This window comes from Pterocles gutturalis, unplaced genomic scaffold, assembly GCF_000699245.1.
Source record: "Pterocles gutturalis isolate BGI_N339 unplaced genomic scaffold, ASM69924v1 scaffold4759, whole genome shotgun sequence".
NCBI classification, from domain to species: domain Eukaryota; kingdom Metazoa; phylum Chordata; class Aves; order Pterocliformes; family Pteroclidae; genus Pterocles; species Pterocles gutturalis.
The window spans coordinates 1-8,158 of NW_010133014.1; the positions used below are offsets into that span (position 1 = coordinate 1).

The window sequence follows — 8,158 nt, forward strand, 5'->3', positions numbered from 1 at the left end:
GTGCCCGTGGAAAATATAAAAATAATTAACGTGTTCATAGGCCCTCTCTGACCACGGTGGCTTTTAATCGACAAAGCTGTCTCTCAGACCTAAGGGCTTCGGGAGAGGACTCGGGCTGTCGGTGCAGTGCCCGGGCAGTCCCCACCAATTCAGGCTGGAGCCTTGGGCACTAATGCTATGCAAGTAATAGCTGTAATATAACTTGGAAAGGATGGTCAAGTCTGCATGCCCCAATATTTTTCATCAAAGTGCAAAGTGACTAATTAATAAACACGGGTATAGACATAGTAGAAACAGATACGACTAAAAAATTTGAAAGAATATTCACAAAATTCAGTTTTTATCTATTCACCCAGCTCTAAACAGCTCCCATGGATTATTCATTGTTGGGCTCAGTCATGTTAGCGTTTTTTCATTAAGCAAGTCTGTATTAATCATGTTGATTTCAAACATGAGACAAACACAATCATTGCTTTCTTAAGTGGAAATGCCTAAAACGCTAAGGATAAAAATATTCCATATTTATTCCTATCTTGACAAGATTTTTTGTCTAAAGGAGGGAACAGAAGCAAAATTATAAGGAAAAACAAGTAGTGTTCAAAGAGAACAAAAATCTATAATGTGACAGACTCTCTGCTTCTAAGAAAATAATTTCTCTTTGAAGGGACATTTCCAGACTACTTTTCAGTGCTGGTCACTAAATTCTCTTCTGCTGCAGCAAGACTTTTCCAAGGCAGGACTCAGAACTTGCCAGTGTAGTCAGAAATGTGGTATAATATGGTAAGATGCTATTACTCTGTCAAGTTATGCCAGCTTGATGAACAAGTGATGGTTTTCTGGAGTTTTTTTTCTAGCTGTTCAAGCTAGGACATCAGCAGTCATGTTTGCTGCCTTCCCCTTAATCATAGTTAGAAGATGTAATCAGAACTTGATTTATTCTGGTGGGGTTTTGGTCCTGAACCTTGCAGAGAAAGGTCTCTGTTATCCCTCCCAGGTGGATTGGGAAGGGGGGAGGTTATTAGTTGCAGGATATTTATGCTGACAATTCTGCTCAGAGCTTATTCTGACCACAGGATTCTTCTCAGTGTCGTGTCAATTAACACAATTCTTGACTGCCTTTTTAAGCTTCAGACTATTTTCGTAGAATTGAAAAGTCATCCACAAAAAAAGACCATTGTCTTCAAGAAAGCTAATATGGTTGGTATCTGGTTTCATGGCATCAACTGAATAGAACATGAATTCTGCAAATATGGTTGGTTATTTATTCCATTTATTGTTATTTATTGTTATTTATTGTATGTGGCTCTTAAGTTTCTAGATTCTTAGCCAATTTGGTCCTTGATACCTAATGACTCTAGTACTGTTAAAGCTGGAATGCTTGATTTCTGTGAGGAAAACCTAGATTACATAATGAGGTCATTTTATTGATTAGAATACCAAAAATGGAGGTGTTAGAAAATCGAAGTGAATCTTTAGAGGTGATCCCTGAATTTGTGAAGACTGACAAACTGCTGACATCCAGGTACCCTTTATTGCAACAGTGTCTGCATGCTGTAATCCCTATAAGGATGTACATTATACCCCCCTCTTGAAGGAACTTTCTGAAGAGCTTTACAAGTAATTTCATGAACGATAGGACAGTTGGTCTTTGAATTAATGGACTTGGCTCAAGGGAATTCAAGGTATGTCTTTCCAATTGCTTTTTCAGTCTTGAAAATTGGCTCATGTCATTTCTAGTTTTGTCTGAAGTTCAGCTCAGCTCAGTTAGATTGTACTGAACTGATTACCCCAATTAAGTAAAAAAGAAATGCAAGTAACGTTTATGTTTGTATTCCTGGGAACCTGATAACATTTACAGAGGTGTAAATAAGGTAAAAAGAAATTGAAATCCATTGAACTACATGATTATAAAATTTGTGTGAGAAGGTTGGCTCAAACTCTAATGGGGAAAACTATCAAGACAACACAGTGAATGTGTTTCAGTGATGTGTGAGCAGTGACTGATAAAGTTATTGAGTAAATGCACAGGTCAGCCACTTTCTGCTCATAGATGCATTCTGCCTCCTTTAGACTAAGCAGATTTTTTTCATTTTATGCCAGAAAAAACCCTTTCCACCTATTAGTTAAGCTGTTAGTAATGTTTCAGTAAGCATCAGGACACCCTGTTCTCTCCCAAAGTATCTTCTTTAGGTATTTTTCTAAACATGTTTCTGCTACATATAAACACATATTAGAAATCTTCAGTAAAATAAAAATATGCAGACCTTGCCATTGTAGAGAATGTGTGAAACTTGGGGCAATGCGATATGATATGGTACCTGTCCGATTTTTCTAATATGGGAGAGTGTTCAAAAGGGCAGAGATAAGAAAAATAATCCAAAACCCTCCAAAACACAAAATGGCCTTCAACCCTCCAAAACAATACCCAAAACCCGTTTTCACTGTTACATGCTCCAGACGAAACTCTAGTACAAAACAAAGTAAACGTCTGCTTTTTCTCCAATTTCAAGGACTATTTGCCAGACACGAATACAGTGAAGCACACTGATGTCTGTAGAGAGTGAGGTCTGGGAGGTGGAACATCTAAAGGATCAATACCATTCCACTCTTACAGCATAAAACACAACACTTCCTGTCCAGTAAGCTTCCTGAAAATGACACGGTCATTTCTAAATGACATTGTGGCATTAAAGTCTGAAAACATAGGCACTAAACTGTGAGAGATGTAGGAGTAACAGTTGTTTCCAACAACAGAGAAGTGACACAAAGCATAAAATATTATAACATATAAAAATGTTTAGCTTTAAACTTTAGTATAATTTTCACTAGAGCTCTATTATTAGCAGTTACAATCTACTATTCTGATGTAATAGTCAAGAAAATACTCTTGAGTTTACTGTTCATTTTCTTTAAGCCTGTTCCAGTTTTAGACATATATCAAGTCAGCTGTCATCTACACCATTGTTCTCAGTTGTCCGTCCAAGTAGGCATTGCCACTCTACGTAGCTACAATCCTTAGCCTAATCAGTCCATAACAGAATTCAAAACCACTGAAATCATGAAGTTATACTGGTTTCTTTGGGTCATCACTGTAAGTCTGTGTGATGACTTGGATTAAAAACACACTAGCATGGTGGACCTATCAAGATCTAAGAGTGAATTTCACTGTGAGTAAAGCATCTTAACTGATTTTTGGAGTGGGTTAGCACTGGTCCATTGATAGAAAGCCTTTGTTTTTTAAAAAAAGAATGACAGTTAAAATGGAATTAATAACATGACTTAGAATACTGCTTAGTTCTTAATAAAGGCTTTAAATATTTTTTGGCACAATAAAAACTGAAGTAATGACTTAGATTACAATGTGAAATAGCTTAAACTATCACCAAAACTAAAAATTATTTTAATCCATCTCATCTAGCCTAAAGGTGGAAGGAAAACCTTCAGCTAACATTGTTTTAACAATATTTTAACATAGCATGTTTCATTTGCCCTTTTTTTTGGGAATAGCAGTGGAGGAAAACAAAATAAAAGTATTGAAGTGAGGTACCAGAGGACCAAAGATTATGTTTTCAATTAAGAGTTGAAATTTCCAAAACAATTGCATTTTTTTCTTTAAAAAAAAAAAATTAAACAACAGCAGTAGTCACCTCAAAGAAAATTAAAGGATGTACAGGTGCTACACACAGATTTGTGGCTTGCTAAGACAGTGACCTCTAACTTTCCATCAAAGACCAAGTGCTCATCCTTCCAGATGTCACTGTGGCCCACAATAGCTAAGCCTGGCTGCTGCCATAATAAAAATGCTCCTAGCAATTTTCAATAAATCCTGAAATCAGAGTCCCAAATGACAATACAATTTACTGTAACTCTTAGCATTACTCTTTCTAATGATGGTTTTAACTTGTTCTTATTTTTCCTCCCTCACTAATGTCATCTATCTTTCAGTCTCTGCCTATTAGCCTCATTTCTCCTATTCCTTTTTCCTTTCCTCAACAACTCTGTCGTAGTTTTGACCCTGGCTGACAGCCAAACACCACAACAACCAGTTGCTCATCCTCCCCCCTCTTTCTCCTAGATGACAACAGTGAAGTCTGCTAGTGAGTGAGAATGTGCACTCTGTAGAACCTTCTGCTACATGGGCCATGTGCACCAGACTTCCTCTGGATCTTTGGGTAACTGTGGGTTTCTCACATCATAACAGATCACCTCCCGCACAGCCAGTTCCCTCAGGTACTGGATACCTTTCTGTATGCTGACCCACGTGCCTGGATTACATGCAATATCTTCCTTGTAGGGATACAACAAGGAATGCATACAGCCTCTTCCTTACAGCTGCTAGGAGCCATCTCCAGAGTTTGCGAGCTTCTGGCCCTTTTCTAATTGCTTTATCGATGCCTCCTTCCCTAGAAAGGGATTCCAGCTGTCTGGCTTCTCCACCCTCTAGATCCAGCCTACTGAGCCCCACTCTCCCAGCATCTGAGCACCCAGGTGACAATGTGCTCACCTTGATGACAGCTGTAATATTTTTTGATATCTTACAGCTCACCCAAGGATAGAAATCAGATGGTTAACTGTGTCATCTAGGATTTCTTCCACCTGTGCTTGTGATGGCCAGTATTGGCTACACTTCTGCCCTCTCCCCTCAAGCTCCATTAGCATCACTATGCAGTAGGATTTCCATTCCCAGATCATCCTCCAGAAGTCCTCTATCCTGTGCTCCAGTGGCTCTTGGCTGGTGATGTGCGAGTCCTTCTAGTAGTGATAATCGTCAATGAAGGAAGCATTTATGTAGTCTGTGTTCTCTTCACCTCTTCACTGGAATGATTACTTGCTTGAATTTGTATGGAATTATCTGAAGCATCCTGTTCTTCATGTTTGCCAGCAAGTTGCTTGTTCTGATCTTGTCGTTCTGAATTTTGATTGAAGTGAGCTTCTTGAACACCTCTTCCAGACCGTTGCTTCTGGTCCCTGGCACTTTTTTGTAGATCTTCTGGAGATGGATCTCTAATGAGGTCACCTCCAGCTCTGTGTCACCATAGAGATAGTGCTCCAGAAGTGCTTGGTATGTAAAGACATACTGTATATCTGTCTGTACCATCTGGCAGCACTGAGCCTGGATCCCACTCATGAAACCATAAATGTCCACCTTCCTCTCCATGTGCATCATATCAGCATGGATCGATGATGATAAAAGTGCCTGTGTGTCCTATTCCAGCACTGCAGTGCACTACTATTGCTCCTGCATATTGGGGTTTACATGTCTTTACCTTCTTCAAGAACTTCAGCATCCTGGGGGTGAAGGGGACCCTGAAGTTGGGCCAGCTGCTGAAGTGGAACTGAGTCACCAGGCGCTAAGGCTTCTTGTTCATTATGTCACCCACCTGCTGGATGCAAAACTTCCGCATGGTGTAATCCACCAGGATGGTCACATCCTTCATGGACACTCGGATGTTACTGTATGTCCAGCACCCTTGATCTGGCTAGTACTGAGCATACTTACACTCTTTCCTCTCTTTCAGGTTGGTCATCATGGCAATTGTCGCTGTATTTTGCTCCCAAGTCATCCTCCAAAAATCATTCAAAGGTTTCTTCCTTTGGTTTTGTGCAGCAATGAACTTGTTTTTCTCTTGGTACCCACTAATGAAGTGTTGATGTAGTTGGAGTCAGGAACGCCCTCGACAGGAGTCAGGTGAACCCTGGAATGATCATAGGCCAAAATGTTCACTTATCTGTTCTACTCCTTGTTCTCCTCCTCAGAAGCAGCTTCACACATGGCGTGTATGGGACATGCTGGGTGGGAGAGCGTTGAACTCCTCACAAAAGAGCTTGTTGTCATCTGCCATCTGGTGGTTGAACTCCTCTTCCAGTTTATCAGTGGGCAGAGGCGGGTATTTACAGTTGGTGCTGGGGGACCATTTGAGCAGCAGCATGCTCTGAGGCTCTGCATCATCTGTCTGGCCATTGGTATGATGGTGTGCTTCTCTCCCCAACTTGACTTTTATCTCCCACAACCCTGTTCAAACGATAAACGCCAGTGGTGGCCATAATGGTCATGGCATCTGGTCATGATGGCTGCATCTGGCTCTGAGTGGATTGGGGGAGACAGATAACAACACAATAGCCAAGGGCTGTCTTGCACAACTGAGGGCTAGCTGAGCATGCACTAACCAAAATATGGCTAGTGTGCAAATATGAATATAAGTCAATCATCTTACTCCATAAGTAGTGGACAGCACAGGGCATGTTGAGCTCTCCTGCATGGCAGTGGGCTGCACACCAGGATCTCCCCTTGAGTAGGGATGCCTCTGAAGGTTGTTGCTCGAGGTTGAAAGATTCCTTGCTGCAACAGATTCTCAGTAAGATATTAATAGCATGCTAACTATGAAATTTTAACTAGGTGATGTAAAGGATTGATTGCACATATATAATCCTTTAGACATAAACAGTTGACCAAGTCTGGGACTAGGAATGGATCCAGCCACACCTGCAGGAGGAGTTTAGAGAGCAAGGGGGTCCTTTCTGAACCTTGTAATTCAACGGGAGGGTCTCCCTGACAGTTTTATCTGACCCTGTCCTCTGTCCAGTAAATAATCAAGTGTACCTCACCATCAAATCCTGTTAAATCACTGTTGCATTAACCCTTGAATTTTGTTAAATCACCGTTTTATATAAATAAAATATATTGCTGCTTCTCTCGTGTGAAGTGCGTAACTATGACTCATTCCACAACAAATTGTCATAGCACAGGATGGCCAGTAGTATCACTGATTATTTACGGATGCATGGAGTGAATCCCAAATTCTCAGAATGGGCTTTAACAACTGCCGTGGTTGAGAAGCCATTAATAAAAAACCAGGGCAATAATGCTCTTAAACAATTCCCTAAATGCACAGAATTAAGGCACAGCATTGTTGGCCACAGTATGAAATGGGCTGTAAAGATGCACCAGGTGAAAAAGAAAACCTGAAGCTCCGGGGAGGAGACCACAAAGTAAATCCTGTGAAACAGGGAACAGAAACTAGATTAAAGGTAAACAATTTTAAAAACGCACAAACAGAATCTCGAGAGCAGAGGAATGAATTGTGGAAGACTGCACTAGTCCTAGGCATTCCCAGAGCCTGATTGAAGGTCAGTCTACTGGCATTGAGTCTAACTGAAGCATTCCAGGAACGAGATGACAAAGGACGGAGCCTATTTCAACCCCTCCTGCGCCGACCCCCAGAAAGGGAGATAACCCCTTCTTCCCCCTAAGGGAGGAATTGCAGGACATGAAGCCAAAAACAAGTGAAGTCCGGAAGGCAATTAGGCCTGCCTGTCCGGAAAGTGGAGGCTTACCAATGGATAAGTGATAATGGCCCATACATTTTAATTCCAGCGAAGACAATTGGTGACGTTTCTAACAGATACGGGAACAGAAGTTTCAGTACTAACACAACAAGATGCCGAGAAACTGGGCGTGCGACCTGGACGGCAAAGAGTTAAAATTACCGGTGTGAGCAGAGGGGCCTCTGTGTGCCGGACGGCCAAGGTGAATTTACAGCTGTCGGGTGAGAAGCACACGTCGACTACTTGCTTTGCAGTTACAGATCATCATTTTAGGGTTCGATCTTTTAAGTGGATGAACCCAGCGCCTGCCGAACGGCAGCGTGTGGTCCTTGGGCTCGAGCATCGATCCCAGTCCTGGTGGGAACCGGGAGGCTGCGGTGCGGGTACTTCGTGAAGCCCATGGTGCTCCCTGATTGCAAAATTACCAACGTACCGCAGTATCTCATTACTGCTGCGGTATGAAATGGAATTGGTGAAGTCACAGCTGAGTTGGAGAAACGACAAGTTATCTCCAGAACCCACTCCCCATATAACTGACCTGTTTGGCCGGTTCGGGAACTACACGGGAGGTGGCGTTTAACCGCTGATTACCGGCGCCTCCGTGTTCACACAGCCCCTCTGACAGCTGCTGGGCCAAACACTGCAAACTTCACAGCTACTTTGCAAGCAGTGCGTACCCATGGATGGCAGCACGAGATGTAAAGGATATGTTCTTTATGGTTCCCTTGAAGAAAGACAATAAAGAAAAGTTTGCTTTCACTCGGGAGGGAATACAACATACATTCACCCACAACTGCTCATGCTCCACTTGAGCAACTTTTACAGACATTCT

At 41.8% G+C, this 8,158-nt stretch overlaps 1 pseudogene; it reads right to left on the reverse strand.

Moving 5' to 3' along the window:
• Positions 1–4,542: 4,542 nt before the first annotated feature.
• LOC104467321 lies at positions 4,543–7,669 on the reverse strand (annotated as a pseudogene).
• Positions 7,670–8,158: the final 489 nt, after the last annotated feature.